This window comes from Podarcis vaucheri (genome assembly GCF_965113315.1).
Source record: "Podarcis vaucheri genome assembly, chromosome: 1".
In the NCBI taxonomy this organism is placed as follows: Eukaryota; Metazoa; Chordata; class Lepidosauria; order Squamata; family Lacertidae; genus Podarcis; species Podarcis vaucheri.
This window is the reverse complement of record NC_138759.1, coordinates 100058697-100084673: the sequence shown is the minus strand read 5'-3', so window position 1 is coordinate 100084673 and position 25977 is coordinate 100058697. Positions and strand designations below refer to the sequence as shown.

General features: G+C 42.3%; 1 protein-coding gene across 2 annotated transcripts in view; it reads right to left on the bottom strand.

The window, feature by feature from the left end:
- Window positions 1-25977, bottom strand: part of THSD7B (thrombospondin type 1 domain containing 7B) — a 633259-nt gene that overhangs the window by 416671 nt on the left and 190611 nt on the right. For both annotated transcript variants that reach the window (XM_082197355.1, XM_082197356.1), the window contains one exon: window positions 4006-4106. The gene's annotated coding sequence lies outside the window, so the exon portion shown is untranslated. The remainder of the gene's footprint in view (window positions 1-4005; window positions 4107-25977) is intronic.

The following is a 25977-nucleotide window of genomic DNA, read 5'->3' as shown; positions in this document are numbered from 1 at the left end:
GGGCTTTCATTAGCCACTCTTCTCCCCAGTGCTAGCTCCTCAGGATACATTTTTGCATTTAACTTGATAGCAAATCAAAGCAAATGAAGGGGCAGAACACTAAGAAAGGGATTTCATTATCTGGGCACCACTCCCTTGCACGGCCACATGCCCTTGCAGGTTAAAGTCCAGTAGAGGAGCAGAGGGCAACCCCTAATCATGCAAACCTAAGAGAGCCCACAAGTTTTCCCAATCCATGCCCATCTGCTCCACACCCAATACCTGCAGAGTAGACTCAGTACAGCAAGGCAATATGCGTAGATCTTAAAAAGCCGGCAGGACCAGGCATGAGGATGTAGTCCCTGTGATGATCATAACTCAAGTTGTCTAGGTGGTTTAAATTAAGTTCTGTTGTATATTAAACAGGGATAGAAAGATACTATTTGCAGTACTGGTCATTTTCACACATTTGCACCATGAATCCATTCCCATCTCCACTTGGATCTGCATTGGGATTTTAAATTATATATATCTGCATTGGATTATTTAAATATCTATCTTTTCATTCTAAGAATCATGTTGCAACATTCAGAAAAAGTGCAGCATCTCATGGAGAGCTGTGATCTGATCCGCACATGACTCTGGGAAGTGCAAATCGAGCCATTTCATTTCAGAAATCACAATAGGTCCAATTCCCAATGCATCTCTTCTCTTGGGGGCAGGGAACAAGAAGGCAAAAGAATCCAGAAGAAATGAATAAATAATTGCAACAGGGGGTGGAATTACTCCTGTGCATCTGTATGCAGAGAAGTGGTGCCATCTATTGTGGATGTATTGGCAGCAGGACAGGACACATTATGCTCACAATGCATCAGAGGGGAAAAAGAGAGGGATGTTCATCCATGAGGAATAGCCAAACCTATCCAGACTGTCATGCAAGCTTCCCATTCTATAAGAAACTGTGCGTGACTAAGACGTACTACAGTTGATCAGATGTTCAGAGACATGGACCTGGGTGTTGTACAAAAGCCAGGAGTGAAGGGAACAGAGAACAGAGGAAAACAACATGCCGCAGAAATAACAGCAAATTCCTATGCTGTTGTGACATGTCCCTGACTCCTAGCTGTGAACAGAGTCGATTTTTGCAAAGGGTTTTATAAAGATATCATGACTCTTATGCGCAGGATTTTTATCTATCTATCTTTACAGATGCCATGGACCATGAGTACTCTCTGGCTATAGTCAGAAGCATTTTTTCTTAGAAGTGTCACATAACTCAGTGGAGGTTGTTTGTTTTTTTAGTAAAAGACAGACAGGATTCCGCTGTCCAAGTGCAGATAATTCAAGTCACACAAAGGGCATTATGGCAAAGGGAGATGGTGACCAAAGGACCCTAACCTAAACAGAAAAAGAAAAAGAGTCCTGAGCAAGTATGACAGACTACTTTTCATTTGTTATATTTTAAAAATGCCCTTCAACTAAAGCGATAAAAGAGATATATAGGAGGCATGCAAGGGGTACAATAAATACAACATAAGATTGACACTAAAAATCATAAAAATCATCCAATTTACAGTTGGAAATAAGCTGCAAATTGCATGCTGTAGTTAAGGAGTATTTCCCAGTGCAATCTTAGATGCATACAGTTGGAAGGAGCTTCAAAAGTCATCTAGTCCAGCACCCACCTAGGCAGAAAAGCCACCGCTACTAAATCACCGAGAGGCGGTCATCAGTGGTCTGCTTAAAAAGCTTCATCTCCTTTTGACACAAATTGCTTCACTGAACTCGAAGCATGGGTACCCCCAACAAAAAATTAAAATTTGGCGAATTATTTGGAGTGTATTATGTATTGGTATAATTTGGTATAACTAATGTGATAAGATTGGTTTGTTAATTGGAAACTTAATAAAAAAAAATTTAAAAAAGACACAGATTGCTTCACTGTTAAACAGCTCATACCATCCTAATATTTAGCTGAAATCTCCTTTCTTATCATTTGAACTTGTTGGAATGGGTCCTACTCCGCACAAACAGAAAGCAAATATGCTCCACCCCATGTGCATCTTCAAAATGAATAAGCATGTAGGGGAGTGGGCAGTAATCATCTGTACACGAACCAGTAAATCATACTACATAAACAGGCATTGCTTCCAGTTTGTCCAGTCCCCTGCCTCTCCACAGCTGCCATAATGATCAAAACTAGTTTCATATTCAGGAAGCATTGCCCTCAGTCTGAATGCACTTTGTTTGCCTTTGGTGACATTGCAAATAGTTGTGGCACCATCCTACTACCTGTATGATTTCCAGTTGGCTGCATAGGACTGATCCAGGAAGCACTGCCATCATTCACGGTGGACATTATTTGCCACCAGTCTCATCACACAACCAAATCTGGCTAGCCAGCTACATGGCACTGTGTTGTTATCTTATTTACAATGTTGTCATTAATGGGCTAGAATAGCACCAGTGCAGATACAGGAGACAATGACACAGAACAGGATTGGACATAGGTGAAATCTCTCTCCATTTAAGCTTCTCTCTCCTCTCCTCTCCCCCCCCCCAGGAAATAACTTCTGTCCCCTTGAAAGCAAGACTTTTGATCCAAATATCAAAGTGCTATCTAGTTGGCCAGAGAACAGTGGGCACATCCCTTCTTCACAAGTGCTCTGTTGCTCCGTTGTCTTAGTGAGTGAGCAAAGGGGAAACAAAGGCATTAGCTTCTACTGGACCACAGGGACAAACTGGCATGGAACAAATCAGGAGCAACCTTTGTTGACCTTTCATCTCTTCTCTCACAGCCTTAATTCAAGGTGCTGCTTGCATCAAAGAAGAAGCCACATTGAACAGGGTCTGTTAGGTATTATTGAGAAAACTGGGTCAGTGAACCTGAAGGCACCTGGGAAAGAATTTGGTGTAACAAAACACAGATGAAGGAGACAACATGCTATGAGTAATAGTTGCAAGCCAAAACATGTTGGGACTGGTTTACTTTGCTGACTCTATCTGTAGCTTATTTGATGGATTATTGTTATGAGTTTGGGTAGTGGGAGTAGGCTGTAGGCCAAGACCCTTCTAATGCCTCCCCCCCCCCCTTCTAATTCTTGGAATAGCCAGGCTAGCTTCCTGTTGAGGTGATGGCCTGGGTGGTGGGCCATTAAGGGAACAAAGGAAGCGGATCTGGGTGAGACAGCTGGTACCACCATCACCTTCAACTGGCTGGTAGTTAGAAAAAGAGAAAGGTGAGAGTTGAGTGTTTACAGTGATGTGACCTAGAGGTAAAGCAGCAATCTGGAGAGAGAGTCAAAGCAACATTTGAGAGCAATGTTTGATTTCCATTTGAATCCAAAGCTGTAGCCATGGGAGAAGCAAGACCCTCTTGGGGTGTTAATGCTGTGAATCCCGCCATTGCAGGCTCAGGTTGTATATATGTGTAAACCATATATCATTAAGACACCACAGTCTCTGCTCTTCCTCATTCCCAAAGGAAACATAAACCCTGGGTATGTCCCTGGAACATCGCGTCATTCTGAGATTGGTGTGATGTGCAACATTAACTGACACAGTTTACCTATTGACTTCATGTTGTATGAGTTATTTAATAACTTAACTCAATGTATGGTACTAGGTAGACTGCTTGATTAAAATAAAAAGTGCCATGATTTCCAGCCTTATTAAAAACATTGGGAGATAGTCAATGTCAGAAGTATTACTTACTCGGATACTTACTCGGATATTACCTATTCCATTGGAGCCAGACACCACCATGCTTAGGGTAGATCAACTGAAACAGTGGCGTAGCGTGGGTTGTCAGCACCCGGGGCAAGGCAAGTAATTTGCGCCCCCTAACCCGTGGATTTTAGTAGAGGCAGAGAGCAGCGAGTGCGAGTGCCCCCCCCAGATGTTGTGCCCGGTGCGGCCGGTGCCCCCTGCACCCCCCACACTACGCCACTGAACTGAAATCAATGGGACCTAACCATTATAGGGATAGGGAAAATACAATTCAGTTCACATTGAAAGAGAACCTACTTTATTTGCACATCCTGAAATAATACGGGAACCAAAACACAGCCACCCTTTGAAAAATTTGCACTTCTTCAAATTATGCAGTCCTGTTCTCCAGAGATTTCCTGTGTGCAAAAATGGACACATTAGGACAAAGTTTGAATAATAATGCATATATTGGAGAAAATAACATTTAAAAGCTGTATTGTATAGGGGAAAATTTCTTTGAAAATTTATGTTTGTTAGGCAAAACTGCATACAAAAATGTGAATATTAGGAGGAATTCACAGTAAAACACTTAAGAATTTTTATGAGAAAGCATTGCAAACTGATGAGGAAATGTGGAGAACGGAACTGAAGATTGGTGGGGGGGGGGGACACGAGAAGTTCAAAGAACTGACAGATTTGCCCATTCCTAATCATTACTTGCCCAGTTCATTTCAATGTGTCTACCCTAAGCATGACTAAGGCTAGAATCCTAACAACATAAACTCAGAAGTAAGTTCCACTGATTTCAGCGGGGTTTACTCCCAGGTAAACGAGAATAAAATTGCAACCTAAGTCTGGATCCAGCCTGCTAGCTCTGCCTCTTCTCTGAGCAAAAAGCTGTTAGCTGCCTCATTTGGTCTTTGACACAGTATACACCACAAGCCCCTGGGGCAGATTCATGGCAATTCTGGATTCACCAGCTATAGTTTTTGGGCCATGAATAATGTGGCCATTTGAGCTTTGCTTCCAAGAAACCTCTTGCTGTATTCTCAAGGCAATTCATCTGTCTTTCAGTTTAAAATATAATGAAGCTGGCAGCAGCTAAAAATAGTTTCTGAGATTCCTTCCCTTTTAAAGGTACAGTTGTGAAACTGGTCTGTAAACATCCATTGTGCATCCCTCCCACCCTATAGCCTCATAATAAGCAATACTAGGCTGTACGAAAGGCCATTCTCACACTGCCTGAAAAACTGCCTATTGTACCTTTTCTATGCTTATAGCATTTCAGCACTTTGCTCAACAGAGCATTTGCAAGATCCATTCTGTCCCTGAAATATCATAGCAAAGTATTCTGTAATTCTAGCAAGGACAGTTACCAAAGGCATCTGCAATATGGTTTTCCTCTCACATCAAACAATAATAGTAACATACGTGAAGCAGGACAGCTTCCTCAGGACATCAGTTTTGTCAGGTCCAGCCCCACCGTTTAGGCAGAATAAGGCAGCTGCGTCAGGCGACAAATTCTGTGATGCTGGAAGCAGTAATAAAGATGGAGTAATGTCTGCTGTGGGACCGCCTGAGCTAGCCTCCTGCCCACAAGTTCTGAAGAGGTCATGTCCCATCACCAGTTTTGATGTAATATTTAGTAGCCAGCTCAGCTTCTGTACCTGCCCAGCAAAACAATCTTCAGCCACCCCCTGAGTTTTATGAGATCAAGTTATTAAACCCCCTTAGGTCCATTAGGGATGCGGGTGGCGCTGTGGGTAAAACCTCAGCGCCTAGGTCTTGCCGATCGTATGGTCGGCGGTTCGAATCCCCGCGGCGGGGTGTGCTCCCGTCGTTCGGTCCCAGTGCCTGCCAACCTAGCAGTTTGAAAGCACCCCCGGCTGCAAGTAGATAAATAGGGACCGCTTACCAGCGGGAAGGTAAACGGCGTTCCGTGTGCTGCGCTGGCTCGCCAGATGCAGCTTGTCACGCTGGCCATGAGACCTGGAAGCGTCTGCGGACAGCGCTGGCTCCCGGCCTATAGAGTGAGATGAGCACACAACCCTAGAGTCTGGCAAGACTGACCTTTACCTTTAGGTCCATTAAAAAGAAAATGGAGATACACAAACCTAGGAAGCCAACTAAATCCATTGGGATGAAGTTCTTCTTAAGTCTTTTAAGACAGGCTATAATCAAGCATTCAGAACCAAACATAATATGTCCTTGCACATCCCTTCTCCTTTCACCCAATTAAACCTTAGATGCCCTTTCCCTTATGTATAGATCAAGTGGGGGTCTAATAAGCAAGAGCTTATGTTAAGAGCTACCAATTAACTTCTTATACTCCCACATCCCAAACCTTCAGTTAGCATCATATCCGTTAGAATGGCACTATAATCTCTCTCTCTCTCTCTCTCTCTCTCTCTCTCTCTCTCTCCCTCTCCCTCTCCCTCTCCCTCTCCCTCTTTTTCCCAACCTTCAATTTGAGCAAATTAAACACATTTAGGCTGTAAGCACACTATGGCTGTTGTGGACTGAGCTTGGGAGCATTTGGAAGATAAGAAGCTATGTATATTTCAGGACTTCTACACTGTGTAGTATGAAGTGAGCTGCCTCTTACCAATTTGCAACTCAGCCTAGATTTTTATTGCAATCATGATCTTCTGTCAGATCCAGGTCTTAAAAAATGAAATAAATGTCTGCAATGATGAAGGGTGGAACAAAACTAAAATGCCATGCATCCAAAGCAAGAGATGAATTTCTATTCAAACCTGAGTAATTTATACCCAGACCTGTGGAACTCCTGAGACTTGATGATATGCTACTGAGACTTGATGATACATACTATCCTATGTATTGCTATTTAAATTTCATGTACAATGTTAATTTTTTTAAACTATGTTTAAAAAACTAAATTTCATGTACAATGTTAATTTTTTTAAACACACACACACACACACACACACACACACACAAACACCATAACTGCCACCTTGGAAACAGCAACATTTTAATCAGAGCAACTGATGAAGACAGAATCAAAAATGTTTTGCTGCAAGAATTTAAAAGTTCTGCTATGTTAGTCACTGAAATGTATATTTCTTCGATAGTATAGATCCTGTATGTCTGCATACAGTCATCTTATAGATTTAAAACTTATGCCCCATGTTGTGTTTCTATTGCTTTAAATAAAAATATGGAAGCCCTCTAGTGGTCAAAGAACTTAATTCCCGTGAATATTCAGCAGAGGTCTATGACACCTTGTTGAGCACAATGGTCTAACGTGAACAAATCACGGTCACTTGCATGTTGCATTTGAAATGAATTGGAATTGCTTTGAATTATTATGCTGCTCTCACCTTTATTCCCAGCATAGAAAAATGCTTATGCAGCTGCAATCTTTAATATTCCATTACATAAACAGTGTGGTTTCATAACACAGGGGTAGGGAATCTGTGCCCCTCCAGGTGCTATTGATTTCCAGCACCTATCAGTCCCAGTCATCACTGCCAATGAGGAAGTGTAGTCCAAAAATGGCCAGAATAACCATAATAGCGACTATATTGCTGCCTTTGGTGGCTGTCTTCATGTGGCAAACCTTGTTTCAGATCTTGAGTTGAGTCTACCCTTATCACGTACTCTGAATGCAAATGAGTGCACATGAATACCTATCCAGATGGAAGCATTCACCACAGCAGGGAACTAAAATAGCCTCCCTTTGTTGGGTATTTTGTGCACAATGCTATAATATGAAGCGATGAGGTCAGTCTGGAGCCACGGTTTCCTTTTTGCAGCTCTGAGACCATTTGGATGGCCATCTCTGAGGTTGGATGGACATCTGACATGGATGCTTTTGTTGAGATTCCTGCACTGCAGGGGGTTGGACCAGATGACCCTTCAGGTCACCCCCAACTCTACATTTCTACAATTCTATGAGTTTGCCTTGGTCCCTTCAAAACAACTACATCTCTGACAAAGGGGGGAGGGACACATAGACAATAATTATAAGAAAGAAAGAAAATAACAAATCAAGAAAAATAGGGAGCAAAAATTCCAAAACATATTATTATGCTCACTCCCTTAACTTGATGTTTTTATTGTGGTAGTCTTAAAAAATTTTAATCCCGAGAACTACTTTTAACTTCCCTTCTCTTAAAAATCTGTAAACAGAGAGACAAAAAAGGTTGGTATGAATCGTATGACTTTACATTACAATGTGATTCAGTTGTGGAATATGGCTCATCTATTGAAGACCAGGTGTTTATTGTATAATTTTGTATCTCACGTCACCATACTTTCCTACTTGCTCTTCACAAGCATCCAACAGATTATCTCTCTTTGCTTTGTATCTTTTCATTGTCCCATTTGGTATCAATCCCCCACTCTTTTCTTTTCATATGTTTTTGAATACCCCTCCCCCCCAAAAAAAAAACCCTGTTCTGCTTTCAATTCCTTGAACTCTCTCAAGGTAAGCTCTTTTATCATAGGCTGAAAGATTTAGTCGAAAATGAAGCCATTGTGTGCACAAAAATGATCTTTGACCTCACAGACACTCAGTACTCATTACCACCCTTTTGTACCACCCTCATTAATTAAGCGCACACACACACACCCAAAAGGAAGGCTGAGCTAAATTACATGCTTGTCCATTTGTTCAGCTGCTGAGCCTTGTCAGCTATGTTTTGTGCTGCTGGTTTATTCAGGCTCTTTCTGTAAAGGGCAGCTGACTTCCAGGCCAAACACTGTGATACTGGCAGCAAATGAGTCTTTTCTAGTCTCCCCCTCCTTTTGCTGGCCTTCTACTGGCAAAGACAACTGCAACTTCATGGGCCTTGCTGAGGATCCACCAATTACCTTGCATTATGGGGGAAACTCTTTAAATACTTTGTTTGCCCAGCAATGTGCAACTAGTACATTGATTTGAAATGAGAATTTAATGATGGCACTTAAAAGCTGGGAGCGCAGTCTGAACTGTAGAAGCGCATTAAGACATTAAGCAAATTATTGTGTCAAAGCTGGGCAAAACGATTTACCAGCAAAGTGAAATGGCCATTTCTGTCTCCCCATTTAATCAAGTATGGAGATGTCCCCCAGCTTAATGTCTTCAATAAGAGCGTGCTAAAAGAGTTTCTGCTTAGGTTGTGATAGGCAAGGCAATGAGGCATTCCTTTCAAAGTATATACAGGTAATATATACATGCTTTCTGAAGCAAATAGTGTAGCAGTGGAAAACCTGTGCTGCCCCCCCATGTTGTTGGAGTCAAAACCCCACAAGCCCTAGCTAGCATGGCCAATGGTCAGACATTCTGGGAGTTGGGGTCCAATAACATCTGGAAGGCCACAGGTTTCCCACTACTGAGACCATGGGTGTAGCCAAGGGGGGCAGGGAGGGACAGCTGCCCCCCAATAAATAAATAAATACAAAGCTGACTGAGGTTCTGGCCCCACAATAAAAGGCATGCCCCCCCACAAAAATGCTGGCTACACCCATGACAGACACAGCAATGCTTTCTGGTCAGAAATGACAAATAATAGATACTTGCCACCAATTGTTACTGCTTCCATTTGTTTTGAAGCTGCTTCAGTGTTTCTTCCATGATCTAACACAGACTTAAGAGCACCATTCTAGTATGTCTACTCAGAGGTGTGGTGTCCCACGGAATTCAGTAGGACATATTCCCAGAAATGTCAGGAGGGTCAAATCTCACCAGAATGCTTAGGGGTTATTAAAACCGTAACAGAAAAAGATCAGATACAACAGAGCAGAAAGGTCTAACAGGATGTCATTAAGGAGCAGAAACAAGGAAGCATCTGGAGGCAAGAAGGCTTCTTTCGGAAAATGGAAATCTTGCCCAAATGTGGAGGACAAAAAGGAACACAAAAGAAATGCAAGTGGACGAAAGAAATGCAAGTGGACAATGAGGTATCGGCGAGGGGGATAATTCAAGACAAGGAACATACTGCTAAAAGCATAAGGACCAATTACAATAATAACAAAAAGTATTTAAATAAATCAGAAGCAGAAAACTGGCTGGAGAGTAGGTTGAACCTTTAGATGACAAGGGACTGAAAGGTGTGCTAAAGGAGGAAAAGGAGATTGCAGAGGAACTAATTTAATTTTTTGTGTCTGTCTGTAGCTCTAGGTGTTGGATAGGCTGGCTATAATGCAGGGGTAGCCACCCGGATACCCTCCAGATATTGTTGGACTCTGCTTCCTATTATTTTTCACTATTTGCTATGCTGGGGCTAATGGAAACTGTAGTCCAGCAACACTTGGAATGTTCAAAGTCCAGACAGAAGTGCTAGCAATATAACCAGAAAAACTAATGCGACAAACCCCATGCCTGAATGCCACCAATTTGGTAGCATTGGGAAAGCATCACAGAACAAACTAAAGCAGAAGAAATACATCACTAATGCACCATTAGGGTGTCAAAGAGCAGACACCTGTAATAAAACACCCATCTGGAGGGCCCCAGGGTAATTTCACCCTGGTTCTCTGTTCACTACCACTCTATAGTGGTAAAAAGGTAAAAATAATAATTAAAATGCAACTTTCTTCCACCGTCTTTTTAACTGCCATGATTGTGTATTCAGAATGGTTACTGTATATTAAGTGATAAACAGTCCTTGTTAAATGATCCTTAAGAATTCATTTTTAGAGACTATCAGAGCACAGCGATACCGCATGAAGGCTGTGACTTTTTACACTGATTGATCCTTTCCTGTGGATTGCTTTAAGGAGTGTTTGCACTCTGATGTTAATGTTCCATTGGCTTTGCCTGACTGTAAGCTTCATTAGAAGTTGGATGAAATAACTACGTTATAATTACTGTTCTGAAACCCAATAATAAACTCATCCTTAGCCTGGTTCATGTAAATATACAAAGCAAACACAATGGGGGTATATAGTATAATTTGAAAGTATAATTGCATCAAATTATGTTTGTAATCATTCAGTGGAAGATATAATGCTTCCTAAGAGGTGATATTTTTCTGAACAGAGGTTCAGTAAACATGCTGTTTTGGGGGTCCAATGCATTACTTGTTAAAGCCATAAGCAGAACACTGCTGGAAAAGCCCTCTGATTGAACAGCTATTTGTGTACAATAATCACAATTTTTTAAAAAAGAAAATATTTGTTTCACACAATTGATACGAAGTGAGTAACCTTTGAAGAGATTGCCAAAGAGTTACCTGTTGATCCCTTTCTTTATACCACTCACCCACTGACAACTGATAGTGTGGCAGGAGTTGGTACAATGGTGCTGGAAGAACAGGAGAGATGGTTAGGCTGGGGGAGGCAAACACATGGGCTGCATTGTCCAATAGGGAAGAGGCAGAGAGCAGGCTACTTAAGCCAGCTCTGCCCTGCCCCCACTTTCCTTTGGTTGGCACCCGCCATCTCACCCTTTGCAGCGTGGGCATAGCTATTCACCCTTTTGGAGGGGGGCTGAGTAGGAATTTGGAGGAGAGCTCCTCATTGGCCCTGGGTCTCCTCTTTTTCACCTGTGCTCCACACTGTTTGGTGTCATCTGTGTGACCAGAGGCATGTTCTTTAATTTGGCCCAAATAGCATTTTGTCTGGGCAGGTGAGGGAATTTAAATAGGATTTGCAATAATTCCTATGGTAGTTTGGGATGGCTACAGGGTGAACATGGTGCATGTCAGATTCACACGTAAGGGGCAAGGAGGGAAGAGTGTAACAAACTTTGCTGTGTGGCCACAGCATGTAGCTTTAATTTGTCCAGCAGATGAGAGGGATTGAATTCTGCCTTCCCCCCAGTTATTACTATTTACCAGAAAGCTCAACCACATGATCAAAAGCATGAAACCATCTTGGGTAGTTCTGAGCTTGCTTCCACCATCTTGTTTGGGTCAATGCCTCCTGAATATAGAAATTGTTAGGGATCAGGACAAATAATTAGTTCACCTGGTCCTCTCTTTCCAAGCAGATATGTTGTAAATGATCCATGCGCCATGGGTGCCAACCAACACCCATCTATAGCAAATAGGGGGCTCACTATGGGTGCTAGTTGGCACCTATGAAGAAGCTTGAATCACCCTTTGATTTTTCTGTGATTGACACCTATATTAGGGCCACCATTTTTTTAAAAAACCTCATATCCTCCTTTTTTCTTTTTTTTTTTGAGAATTCAAGGCACCATAAAATATCAAACAATGCAATACAAAACCACAAAATGCATCAAACCACCATCATAATAAAACAGCAATAAACATAGGAAGCAAGAATCCCAGCAAGGGACGCTCTAAAAAACCAAAAACTAAATGGAGGTAAACAAAAACAGCACTGATATGCCCATACAAGAAAGATTATTTAACATGGTGTGTTAGAAAACCAAGCTCATTACTGACATCTTCTCCAATAGAGTACAAATTATGTCTCTCAGGATCCAGCCTCAGAGCTCCTAAAAGCAGTCATCCTGGGTTAGAACGTAGATTTTTAAGTAGCTATTTTACAACTTCCATCCCTATTAATAACGGTCACAAGCATGACATCCCAAACTACACAGTACTTTTGAGAGTTCTATTTAGTCTCGAGCACAGCAACCTGTCATGGTCCTGTCCCCAAACTGCTCAACCCTTATTACCAACTGTTCAGAAGAACTCCTCCAGAAGGTGACCTTTCTGTCCCTTGTTCCTACACTCAGTGAAATCTCTATTATGTGTGGGCACTTAAGTGAAACCAGCAGAAAAGACAAAGACCAACATCTACCGCCCCCTGAACACCCATGATATCTTGCAGAGCCACTTGGACCTTACAGCTCAACTGAACTGAAAGAAGCTTTCATAAGTCTTGTTAAATGGTGACCCGTTTCAGATTAGGCCTTTGTGGTAGCATATGGAAAAGTTTCTAACACAGCTATCCTTAAAAACTGTTTTAAAGTCCCCCCGCCTTGAAGTTAATTTAGATGTGTGATACGTGTTACTGAGGCCGCTAATATATGATAGTTTGGTATGTCGATATTTTACTTTTCGATTATGTTATGTTTGAAAATCTAAATAATTTTTTTTTAAAAAAATGGAAACTTGACACCGATACAAATTGCAAACATTATCCTGTTTAAAATAAAGTGTTACTTAAAAATAATAATCATTCAATTGCAAACTTTTTCCTGTTTAAGGTAAAGGTAAAGGGACCCCTGACCATTAGGTCCGGTCGTGACCGACTCTGGGGTTGCAGCACTCATCTTGCTTTATTGGCCGAGGGAGCTGGCGTACAGCTTCCGGGTCATGTGGCCAGCATGACTAAGCCCCTTCTGGCAAACCAGAGCAGTACACGGAAACGCCGTTTACCTTCCCGCTGGAGTGGTACCTATTTATCTACTTGCACTTTGACGTGCTTTTGAACTGCTATGTTGGCTGGAGATGGGACCGAACAATAGGAGCTCACCCCGTTGCAGGGATTCGAACCGCCGACCTTCTGATCAGCAAGTCCTAGGCTTTGTGGTTTAACCCACAGCGCCACCCACGTCCCTTCTTTTTCCTGCTTAAAAGAAAGGAAATACTTTTTTAAAAAAAAATCCATTTGCATACTAGAATTCAATACACAGTATGGAAGATCAGTTTTAAAAAATAAGATGAAGGAAAAAAATTAGCAATATCCCACTGTCTCCACCAAAAGTGCTTATCGTCTTTGTCACTCTGCAGATCCCAACTGAGAGAAGGAACACTAAAGTTCAGCCTGCTTGGCAGGATGAAACAGCACCACAGCTCTGATATTCATTTTATACTACATGGATTCATAGCTCACTTGAAGGAAAAGCTAGTAAAATAATTTATGTCACCATTAAATGACCTCCATGCTGGATGCATTGCAGCCTCAGCACATTAACTGTATTTACCACTGGGAGATACAGAAATGAGCCTGACCTTTTTGACAAGGAAGAAATAAAATCATACTGAAATTGAAGTAAATCACAGGTTGCTTTAAAAAAATATTGCATGACCACAATTTCCTTGCCTATGTTCCTATCACATTTTATGCACATTTGATATATTTCTCGTTTAGCAGGCTAAATAAATTTTGGTATGTCGATCAATAGAATTTATCAGATAGCTCACAGGTTTGTTAAATGCTCTAAATATTCAATTTTTAAAGGCAACAATGTGGTTCTGAGGATGTCTGTGCTCAAATGCATGCCTTTTCACTTTGCTAGGAGGAGAAAAGTATAGATGTGAGAAATAAATGACCTGCTTTTAATCTTCTCTAGCAGTGATGAAGTGGATGGTACTTGTTGAAAAGCTAACTGGATATGTAGTGGAAGCACTTTGTGCTTCAGGCTGAACAAAACAGAATGAGAAGTTGTAAAACCGACTTAGGTTGCAATGCTAGACACCAGGATTGGGGAACCTGTGGCCCTCTGAAGGACATTGGACTCCAACTCCCATTAACCCCAGCCAACATAATCAAGGGTCATGTACAGTATTATAATAGTTGTAGTACAATGGCACAGGCCCTAGGTTTCCCATCCCACTATGCACATTTCCTTTGTGTATATCTCACTGAACACAGTGTGGTAGGAGGCATGCTTATTATTGTTTCAATACCTTTGAAACTAGGCAAAAAAATTATCTGATGATAGCTTCAGAGGTGTCCAAATCAGTGCAGTTTGGAATAGTTTGGTACCCCATCATGATTCAAAATGGCACCTGACAGTGTCTAATCCAAAGCCTGTTCCTTCCTATTAGGAACTATAATGTCAAACTGGATGATGATATCTCCAGAGGCATCCCAATCGGTGCAGTTTGGAATATTTTGGCCTGTCATCATGATTGAAAATGGCACCCAATAGTCTCCAGATTATAGATTAAAATGTCTTTCTCAATCTCAGGAACAACCATGCTAAATTGTGTATCCAAATCAGTGCAGTTTGGAATAGTTTGGATCAACATCTTGACTCAAAATGGTGCCCAATGGTATCCATCATGCCAAGTAGGGTGATGATATCTCAATAGGCATTTGATCACATAGAGAATAGATGGACAATGCACTTTCCAAAACATAACAATAGATCAGTGCTATTATGCCCACTTATTCATTTCTTACAGTGCTGTACAGTTATTCCTTGCTGGGTCACAGGAATACAGGAAGTTTTCTTATACCCGGTCAGACTATTGGCTCATCTAGCTACTGACTAGCAGAGGCTGTTCAGGCAGGATTGTAGATTAAAGAGTTTCCCAACCTTGAGGTGCAAGAAATTGTGTCTCTGGAAACTTTTGCATGCATCTATGGGGACTGCCAAAGTCCTAGCCTAGAAGAGAGCAGAGGAAGTGGACATTTCTCTAGGAGATTTAAATTGCTAGAGATAAAAATCTGTAAAAGAGAGCAGAGGAGGACATTTCTCTTGGAGATGTAAATTGCTACAGGGAATTAAAAAAAAGAAACACCCACACATTTCCATCCCTCAAGTCATTTCAGTCAGGAATGAGATCTACTTTCTAGCCTAGGTAGCTGACTTACACAGGTATCCAGTCAGCAGTGGCCCATCTCTATTAATACCCAGCCGACTTATGTCTACCATGGCTAGAAAGGCCTTGTAATGTTAACAGAGTGCTCAGTCATAGGAGACAAACTTGTAATATATTGCTAGTCTTCATGCTTTGTCACAATACAGATGTACCTTGGATCCCGAATGCCCTGGAACACGGACTTTTTGGCTCCCGAACGCCGCAAGCCCAGACGTGATTGTTCCGGTTTGTGAATGTTCTTTTGTGACCTGAATGTCCGACGGGGCTTCCTAGGCTTCTGATTTGCTGCAGTGGCTTCAAACATTTTGGAAGTCGAACAGATTTCCGGAACGGATTCCGTTTGACTTCCAAGGTACAACTGTACATTATTAGAAGATGAGTCCTTTGTTGGTTCCAGTCAAGATTCAGGCTCCATCTGAAGTATATAATTAAAGCATCATCATACCACTTTGAAAAGTCATGGCTTCTCCCAAAGAATCCTGGAAACGGTAGTTTGTTAAGAGTGCTGAGAATTGTGCCCTCACAGAGTAACTATTCTCAGAATCGTTTAACAGTCAATCCGTCTCCCTAGGGAACTCTGGGAATTATAGTTCTGAAAAGGAAATGAAGGTCTCCCAACAACCCTCAGCACACTTAATAAACTACAGTTCCCAAGATTCTTTTGGGGAACCCATGGCTGTACAAAGTGCTGTGATGCTGCTATAAATGTATAGTGCAGATGGGGCCCCGGGGCTCAGCAGGCCTGCTGAGGTAGCTCTTTGACAATTACCTGGGTCAGTTTTATGATGAGAACAACAAATCCTTGTCATTCAGTCTGAGATCTTCACATGTGATTTAATGCTTGTGCATTCACTTTACAGAATGGGGGTGGGGCAGCTCTGTGCATATTTCTTAGCCTGGGAAAGCCATTGGGATGTGGCTCCTACACTCCCAGTGAAATTCCCAAATTCGGTGTGTTGGGGCACATATGCTTGCTCTGCTTACTGACCCCACATACCTTCCCCACGTCTGATCAACCCCTGCTCTCTTTACACCTCACCCATCCCTTTACATCTTGCCCAAACCTTCTGTCTCAGCTTACCTAATCTCCCTCCCCTCTCAACTTACCTCTTCCCTCACCACTCACCTCAACCCACAACCCCTTTTAAAGGAGTGTCAGGTGCTTCAGAGAGCAGTTAGCCAAACTGCTCTCTGTTGTACCTCCCAACCTCCATTAAATAGCCCGCCTGGGCCACCTGCCACCTGTGCTGCTTGATTTCTCATCTGTCATCACACTGGAGTTGCTATGGGTGACTGTGTGAACTGCAGTGTGATGGCAGCTTACTGATTTTACAGCCTTGGAAACCACATTTGACCTTCTCTGTCTAGCTATTCACATAAAGTCAAGAACTAGAAGGACCAATGAGCAAAGAATTCTTAAACACTGTAGAAACATGCTCCTGTGTGATACTGACACAGGATGATCAAAAAGAGCAATTCCTCCTTGGTTTTCTTAGTCCACCCTTTTCTTTTCCCCCTCCCTTCCTGCAGTATATATATATATATAAACACACAAGGAAATAAACTCATCTGCTTAACTGTATTACTTTAAAATCCATCTTTGATCTGTTTATATATTTCTACACAGGATGAATAACAGGAATCAGTAAAAATTGCATCACTGGGACATAAAAGATAACAAAACGCGATCAAACATTCTCTGGATGCAATCCACTTTCTGGCAGCTAAGCTAAGCATCATTGTTACTCAGGCTGACAGTAATAGGCAGGTTACATTCCCCCACTTCCTCATAATTACTTGTCTACTAGCATACAAAATATTCTTCACTAATCTTCACAAGACTTAAATAAGCTTCTTTGCTTCCTATTGAGACAGCTAGGCGTTAGCCTCTTATTTTGGGCCCATGATTACAACTCAATGCACACCACATAGACTTCTGAATTCATTGGCCTATGACATTAATTCTCCCCTCACGTAGACATTCATAAGGATGTTGCCATATTGCAACCAGAACAGTTATGCTGAACTCAAGGGAAAGCGGTTGTGGATATAAGCTCTTGTGTAACTCTTTTTCAAATACTGGTTCTTAATCTATAAATCATCAAACATAATTAAGGAAGGGAAAGTTTATTTTCTCATAAACTGGACCCCAATGAAGAAATAACTGGACAGTGGGGAGAGAAAAAAGGCAAACAAATAAATGGATGGAAGAGGGGGGACAAAGCTGACAAATACACACTGTCTGGATGCTTCCGCAGTTTCAGGCTCTGGGTTTTTTTTGTTCCTCCAAGAGTGTCGGTGTGCCTGCGTGTAAGAAAAGGAACCCTAACTTCTCATTGTTGATTTCTCCCATTCATCCTCATTTTAGCTTTCCTTTTTCCAATTTACCCTTTCACCCAGTATGTCTGGTGAATTGTGAAGGAGGGAACTCCCATAACATGCATCTGACTCCAGACCCTCCATGTGCCCCTATTTTCCAGGGACGGTCATGGATTTACAGAAGCCGCCCTGGTTTCTGATTTGATCCTGTAATGTACCGCTTTTCCTCAGAACGTCCCTATTTTCACTGGAGGAATGCTGGAGGGTATGGAGGACACCCCTATTTTCATTTGGAAAATTCAGGAGGGTATTCCAAGATCCAAATAACCTTATTGTACTAGCCATTGGCCATGACAAATCTGAATCAAAAATAAATCCACAGGAGGGTATGTAACTCTCCCCCAAAGAACCCACTACCATCTTCCCTACACCCTGAGAGTTTGTTCTAGGCCTTCTGCAGTGTCTGGGACATAAAACGTTGGAGGGGGGCAGGGAAGCAACTGAGCTCGAGGCCATTATGAACTGCAAATGTTGCTTACTCACCCAGTGCTGAGTTGTGACACACAAATCCCCAAGCTTCCTTTGTTTTTACTTGCCGCATTAAATGCTGATCAGTCAGTTTTCTTCAATAGAGTAACTGCTGACCTTTGTCTAAGCAAGGTCTACAGTGTACACAGGAGCTGGGAACAATTTGTTCAACTCACTGCTTTCCCCCATTGGAATACAATCACGTTAAACTGAACCCTAAATCAGCTGGAGAAAAAATAGGAAACACGTTGACATGAAGCAGAGCTGGCTCTCCTTTTGTGAAATGCGCCTCTTTTCAGCAAGAAAGAACCATGTCTTTCGGAGTCCGTGATACCAGATGATGCACCCAGCTAAGATACACAGCAGGAACTAAGCTTGGCGCAGCGATCCAGTTGTTCATGCTTCCACAAATACATTATCTCCTGGAGAGAAGGGGCCAATACAGAAAACATCACACAAGTGTATTTTCTTATCTCCACCCGTCTCTTGCCAAAGAAACCAAGGAAAGGAATATTTTAAACAGTCAGAAAGTTCTTCCTGCCCATCACAAGCAGACTGTCATACACAGTTATTTAGATTACTGTTATTTAGATGACTAGGGACGCGGGTGGCGCTGTGGGTAAAACCTCAGCGCCTAGGACTTGCTGATCGCATGGTCGGCGGTTCGAATCCCTGTGGCGGGGTGCGCTCCCGTCGTTCGGTCCCAGCGCCTGCCAACCTAGCAGTTCGAAAGCACCTCCAGGTGCAAGTAGATAAATAGGGACCGCTTACCAGCGGGAAGGTAAACGGTGTTCCGTGTGCTGCACTGGCTCGCCAGATGCAGCTTGTCACGCTGGCCACGTGACCCGGAAGTGTCTGCGGACAGCGCTGGCTCCCGGCCTATAGAGTGAGATGAGCACACAACCCTAGAGTCTGGCAAGACTGGCCCGTATGGGCAGGGGTACCTTTACCTTATTTAGATGACTGGCTTCCTTTTGAAATCCTCCACTGTTTTGAAATGTTTTTTCCCCTAATTTTACTCCGAAAAGGGAAGGGGAGATTGCTCTTTTGGAAATGAACACTACTGTACTGCACGCTTACATATTTGACTTAATTTAATATAATATCAGGGTTGCTTGCCTTTTACACCCCAATCCTTAGCATATTGGCATGGCAATAAGGCCCACTGATTTAAAAGGGACTTATTTCCAAGTCAGTATATGCCTAGTTGATTGAAGTGTTGTGCTTCTGTTTGAATAGTGAACTCATTTAAATTACTACTGTAGTTACTAAATACAGATAATTTCTTTGGATATTTAATTAATAGCATTTTTTATTTTTAAAAAACCAGTAGCACAGCAGTTGAGGAAAAATTACCTATGGTGAATTGTTGCCGTGACATGAGTTACATAGATTTTAACAATAATGGAATGATCACCATGCATTTTCATGGGTGACAGCTCCGCTTACAATCATATTAAGATCCGGTTTTGTAATCTATAATTAATTTTTGAGTTCTTCATTATTCTCAATTAATGCTTTCAGCTCTGCTTGGGATATTACAGTACAGAAAGGAAAATGTGCAGGCACACAAGAGGGGGGGAATATGTGTAGGCATAAAATACTTAATAGGGGGTTAGTGGTGACAAATATTGGACCAAAAAATGCCAGGGTCTTTGTGTGCATGTGTGTGTAGTTTTTTACAGCCACCTCCTTTTATATTAGGCTCCTGAAAGTAGTTGCAATAGCAGTCCATGTTCAATAACTCTCCAGCTGAAAGATTGCCTTTATGTTTACATATCATTATCATAAATGAATATATGTTGCATCGTCCAGCCAATTTAGTCAAAGTGAGCCTGGCCATTCATTTAAACAGGAGCAGGGCAAGGCTCTTAATTTTTAAAAAGCTGCTCCCTCGTAATTCCTCCAGTAATTGCTACTTAGCTCATTCATAATGGAAAAGCTTCCAAAACTGGCAGCGGGAACATACATAATAGTGATTTGCACTTTGGCAGTACTTCCAGCTATTCCCTATTTTGAGGCATATAGTAATAAAAAGATATGCCTTCTCATTAAGTGATTATTTTTTAATAATGGTGCATTATTTATTTTTTTATATAATTTTTTTATATAATAAAAAAGCACAGAGAAGTACACGTCAAAAAGAGCGGAAGTACAATATGAGGCCAAGGAACATAAAGGTACTATCCAGTGCTGGTCCTATTCAGAGTAGACCCACTGAAATTAACAGTGATGACTAATTTAGGTCCATGAATTTCAATAGGTCTACATCCTTAAATGTGTTCATGGCTTTAATGGCTCCCATTCTAATTTAATTAAGCTTAATGCCACAACTTGTTGGAAGGCCACTAAGTGATGTGAAAGCTTATATGAGGAATCAGGTTATGAGGTCAACAGGAGTTGGACTTACTGACCTTTGAGGTCTCTTGTGCGAACTATGATTTTGAGTTGCTACATCTCTAGAGAAAAATATTATGGGAGCCCAAAGGGTCGATTCAGTTTTATATACCACAACAAGTGCCTCCTCTGTGACCCTTTGTCCTGCTTGTACTTCATCCATTCAATGAGCGAGGTCCGTTCTGGAATGGGAAGAATGGGGAGGAGGAAACAATGGACCTGAATGGATGTCTTTTAAACAAAATGCACATACATTTGTACCACATCCTTTCTCCAAGTTGTTCAGGCCACATCTAGTTATCATATTTTATATTCATGGCAACGTAGAATCACTGAACCAGCTTGTATACTGGCTGTCCATGCCTTCAGAGCAAGAGGTCAAAGTGCCCTTCTGCAGACGCTGGCTTCCAACTTCTGTCCAATCTCCATTCCTGGCTCAAGAAAGAGACTGCTGTTATAGCTACCATAGAAGTGAGATAGAGGAGAGAGAAGACATGAATAGCCTGTGCTCATTCCAAAGTAACCGTCCAATCCTCAACCACTTACACAGGCCGGCATCCAACTTGGTCCCCTCCAGTTGTTGTTGGACTACAATTCCCATCATCCCTGAAGGGAGCTGTAGTCCACCAACACAAGAGGGTACAAGCTCGGCCACCCTGCAGCACTCACCTCCACTGCTACTTCCTAGCACCCAAAGGAAACAGTGGGAAGGGTCCTCCAACATCTGCCACAATGGTGTGGCAGCCTGAGAACCACCTCACCCACTGGCACTGTAGTGGCCATGTAATTTTCCTGAAGCAATGATACACAAGGACCCATTTGGCTCTGGGTATATCAACGGAAGGCTTGCCCTTCAACATTTCTCCAATTAAAAAAGGGACATCCGATTCAATGATGACGATGATTTCCCCCCGCCCATCGGACTGGGTTGCCCCAGCCACTGTAGGTGGCTTCCAAGATATATGAAAACATAATAAAAGTGTACAGGGCTGCCTTCAGATGTCTTAAAAAGGTTGCATAGTTACTTACATCCTTGGTTTGAGGGGTCACATAACTCCACACCCTCCAACATTTCTCCAATGAAAACAGGAACGTTCTAAAGCAAGGGAGACACTCTGGGAACAACTGGGATGGCTTCTGTAAATCCAGGACTGTCCCTAGAAAATAGGGACACTTGGAGGGTCTGGGAAGGTGGTAGCCTCTGGTACTGGGTACTGAGAACACTAGAACACTCCTGGATGAACTGGGCAGGTGGCGTCATGTACCACTTCTTTTTTTTTAAGAAACAGATAAGCAATCTTCAAAGCACTCCCCACTTGCCATGCTTTGGGCTCTCTGTTTTGGTGATTCCCTTTGGACCACTAGAGCTAAAGTGGTTTCTTAGGCCTGGGTGACTCACCGGGTTATGACTCCGATGGACAAGCTTTGTCAAATGTCCTCCTGTGGACTCACAGACTTTGCAGCATGTTTCCCCTTCAGACCAATCCCTCACAGGAGTACAAAACAAGAACTCTTATTATGGAGAGTTTCTGAGCCATGTGTATAAAAATAGGTCCTTTGTGTGTTTCTTTGCAGATAACTAGCAGTTTGAATGTGTCAGGGGAGAAAAAAAATTACACCTTCCCACACGAGCTGTCAAATTACCTGTCATCTGTTAAAAATAAATAAATAAATAAGTAACCCAAACTATAAGGGACTGATAACCCACAAAGGGCTAATTATTTCAGCTTTGTAAGTAAGATGTGAAAAATGATTTCTAATGGCCATTCAATTTATTTTTCCAACTCCTTTGCTTCAGCACCACTATTTCCCTCTTTATTTTCAGAGTAGCATCCTACTTTCAAACAGAACACTTCTCACATATCAAACTTGCCATAATCTCATATTCTCTCTTGTCATACATCTATTGGAAACCAAGCTGATTCTGTGGTACTACCTAAGCAAATCTCTCTTTTTTGGCCGGGGGGAAGGCTCTGCATTTTCACAGTCAGATGGCATCATTTGAGCATTTTCAGCTCTGTACATACAAGGGCTGAATTTCATATTACACGCAAATAAACACATCAAGCTGTCCTCAAATTACTTTTTTAATAAAAAAAAACCCTCAGTTTATCTCTAGCATTTACAGGGCAAGTATTGTCCAGCACAGACATAGCCATTGTGGTGACTGTGGACTACAGCTCCCATCATCCTTGACCATTGGCCATGCTGCCTGGGGCTGATGGGGATTGTAGTCCGAAACATCTGAAAGGTGCCACATTGCCTACCTCTGCGCTAGCAGCAATTCGCCAAGGAGCCAGATAGAGGCTGTGTACACACCATATATTTAAAGTATGCAACCTCCCCACCAAGAATCCTGAGAACTGTCATTTGTTAAGGGCACTGGGAACTGTAGCTCTGTGAGGGGTAAGCTACAGTTCCTAGGGTTCTTTGAGGGAAGCAATGTGCTTTAAATGTATGGTATGTATGCAGGCAGAGTTCATTTTGCTATCTAAGATACTTTCAGCTGGAGATGCAAGGCACTTAGCTACTGGAACTTGACCACTGCTTGTCATAACGCAGGCCTTGATGTCAAAGGTGAAGCTGGCCTGAGCTTGGGGAACTGAACCAGTCTCCTGATGCTGAGGCTGGAGGGCGGGAGCCTGCAGAGCTGAATCCAGGATCCTTACTCAGCCTAAGGAGGAATTGCATGGCCCCTGCATGCCAGGTGTGAAGCCCAAGAAAGACAAGTAAGCACTTATCCTCAAGCAGTAGAGTTGTGGAAAGGATGGGCAGAAATAAATTACTTTTTTAATAAAAATAAAAAACCCTCAGTTTATCTCTAGCATTTACAGGGCAAGTTGCTCACTCAGAATTGTCCAAAATGCTGCCACCTGAGTATGTTCAAATCAGAACTTTATTTTGCTTTGCCTTACTAAAAGCTGGATTTGAACTTCTACTACTTGATCTTGTCTTGCTTTGCTTGCTAGAACCTGAACTTTCCAGATTCCATTAAGGCAAACAAAAAACAGGTACACATCAGGTGATGGGGGAAAGGTGGGCTATAAATATAATTTATAATTATGATTATGATTATGACAATGACGATGATGATGATGTCTACCTTGGAAAAATAGTACAATCATTGCAACAATACTTGCTACTGAAGGAAGCTGCGCTGGAATTTTCTTAAGTTTCTCTCCAGCCTGCTCTATGAGTTATCCTGTTGGATGGAATAGATTGTCTTCCAAACCCAGGTATGCTCCCACTATATATCACCAAAAGCCATTGGGAGTCCTGGCTCCATATGAGTCCTAGCTCCCTTTTCACAAAGCACATGAGATACAAGAACATGGCCAGCTCTCGCAATTATTAGGGCAGAAAGCTTGGTGTTCATTACAATAACTGTCTGTGCTCCCAATTGCTTTTATTGATAAACAGTGGGAGCCTCCCTGGGGTTGGAGGAAAAATCTCTCCCACCCAGCAGGGTATCTCTTGGACACGACAGGATCACTCTGTTTAGTATGCATTTAAGTTTGCACAGTTTTATTTTAGCGTAATTTATGAGTCAATTATTTTTTTTAAGAAACAATGGTTTCCTGGCCACAAGCTTTTCAGATGGGGAAATGGAAAGCAAAACAAACATACCAGTATAATACCTGTACCCCATGCATTGTGTGGCGAGTTCCCATCCCCCCAGTGGAAATAAAGACACATGACACAATTATTAAGGTTAATGGGCTAAATAAGACCACAACTTTATTGGTTACAGGTGATGAGTGGTATTGGCTTAGGCATTGGTCCTAACCGACTATATATGGCTTCAGCCCATCCGCTTGAAGTCCGGGAAGGGTTAACCACCAGTAGGGGGAGTCCTGCTGATGCACATCAACTAGGAACTCCCCCGGGGTCACTGCTTGGGGCGTGCCTTAGGCCCTCACCTCCATAGGCTTCAGACAGGGCCACACCCCCTGGAATCCTTTATTGGACTACCCTTCAATACGCGGGGCATGTGATGGCGCTTCCTCCCCTCTTCCATCTACAAAACAATACCAATACCAATGCCTAACCACCAATACCAAGAAAGTTGTGATGATTTGCTATGAGGTAGGCTAAAACTAAGTGGCTGGTGCCAATTTGCCAAGTGGAAACATTCCTACCAGGCCCCTCAATGGCGATCAACCAAGGTCCATAGCAAGGTCAAGGAACGAAAACCGTAAAGGGCAGGAGGGTGGGAAACAGGAACAGCTGATAGGTGGGAAAAGAGGGAGATCTCCAGCTGCACCTGCGTTAAATAGGCCACGCCCCCAGAGCCAGCAGATTGGCTGGCCAGGGGGTGAAGTGGTCGGGGATTCCAGCCACTGCACGCGTGTTGGGGCTGTGACGCCCACAATCCCACCTCCTCTGCAGGGCGGAAGTGGCTTTATCTTAGCAAAGGAAAATATATTTGCAGTGAAAGCTTAAGCATGTTTACTCATAAGAACATATGAAGAGCCTGCTGGTCAGACCAATAGCCCATTTAGTCCAGCATCCTGTTCTCAGCTAGATGCCTATGGGAAACCCACAAGAGCCATCTCCTCTCCTGAGGTTTCTAGCAACTGGTATTCAGAAGCATTCCTGTGTAGGTAAAGTATAGTCATCATGGCTAGTAGCCATAGGTAGCCCTCTCATCTTAGTCAGATGTAAGACCCAGTATGCTCAGTAGGGCTTACTCCCAGGAGAGTAAAGGATTGCAGCTTTAATTGATTACCTCAACAGAGACTAGCATGTTTTTTCAAGTCAGACTTTTGCAGACCCATTACCAGCCTACCAAAGTCAGGGTGTGGGGGGAGGCAAGAAAATTTGTCAGGTTTGCCACAATTATTGATTTTGTCTCTTTCAAAACTAGCAGATTCAATTCCACAAAGGCTTGCTGTTTTAATAGAGTTTACTTGGGAAATGCATATGCAAGGAACTTCCATCCATCATCGTTCTGACATCCAAGCTAAAGTCACTTTTAATCTGTATATAATGCTTGGGATTACATATTCATTTAATATAATCTTGCCTCCCTGGTTCACAGTAGGAGGCTAATATACAAAGCTGTCGTGATCAGCAGCCTGTTTGCTCATTCTTCCAGCAAAATGCACTGTATTTGGCTAACCTTTTGTTATATGACTGGCTTAGAAGTTTGACTGGCAGTAGTCAACATGGCAGAAATCTTCTCTTTTGAGGCTCATGGTTGATCATTGCTGAGCAATCTTTTGGGCATTAACTGATATAGTGAGGGAAGAGAGCAAGGAAGCTGGAGGATGTCAAGAAAATTCATAAGGTTTAAAGAAGCTGTCAGAAAGGAATGAAGGCCACCAAATGAAACCGTGAGGTACCTTTCTGTGTCATGAAAATCATAAAAATGGCTTCTGCTACAGCTGCCCCTCCACATGTATTTAGAATTAACATTTGCTGAATGCTAGGCAGAATGCATAAGGAGAGCTTTTGCCCACATAAACTGCCCTAGGTATTAATATATTCAAAAGCAGCTGCATTCTGCCTCAGAAGCGTGCCTTCATTTTGCAATGTTTGAAAATATTAACTGAAATATTAACAT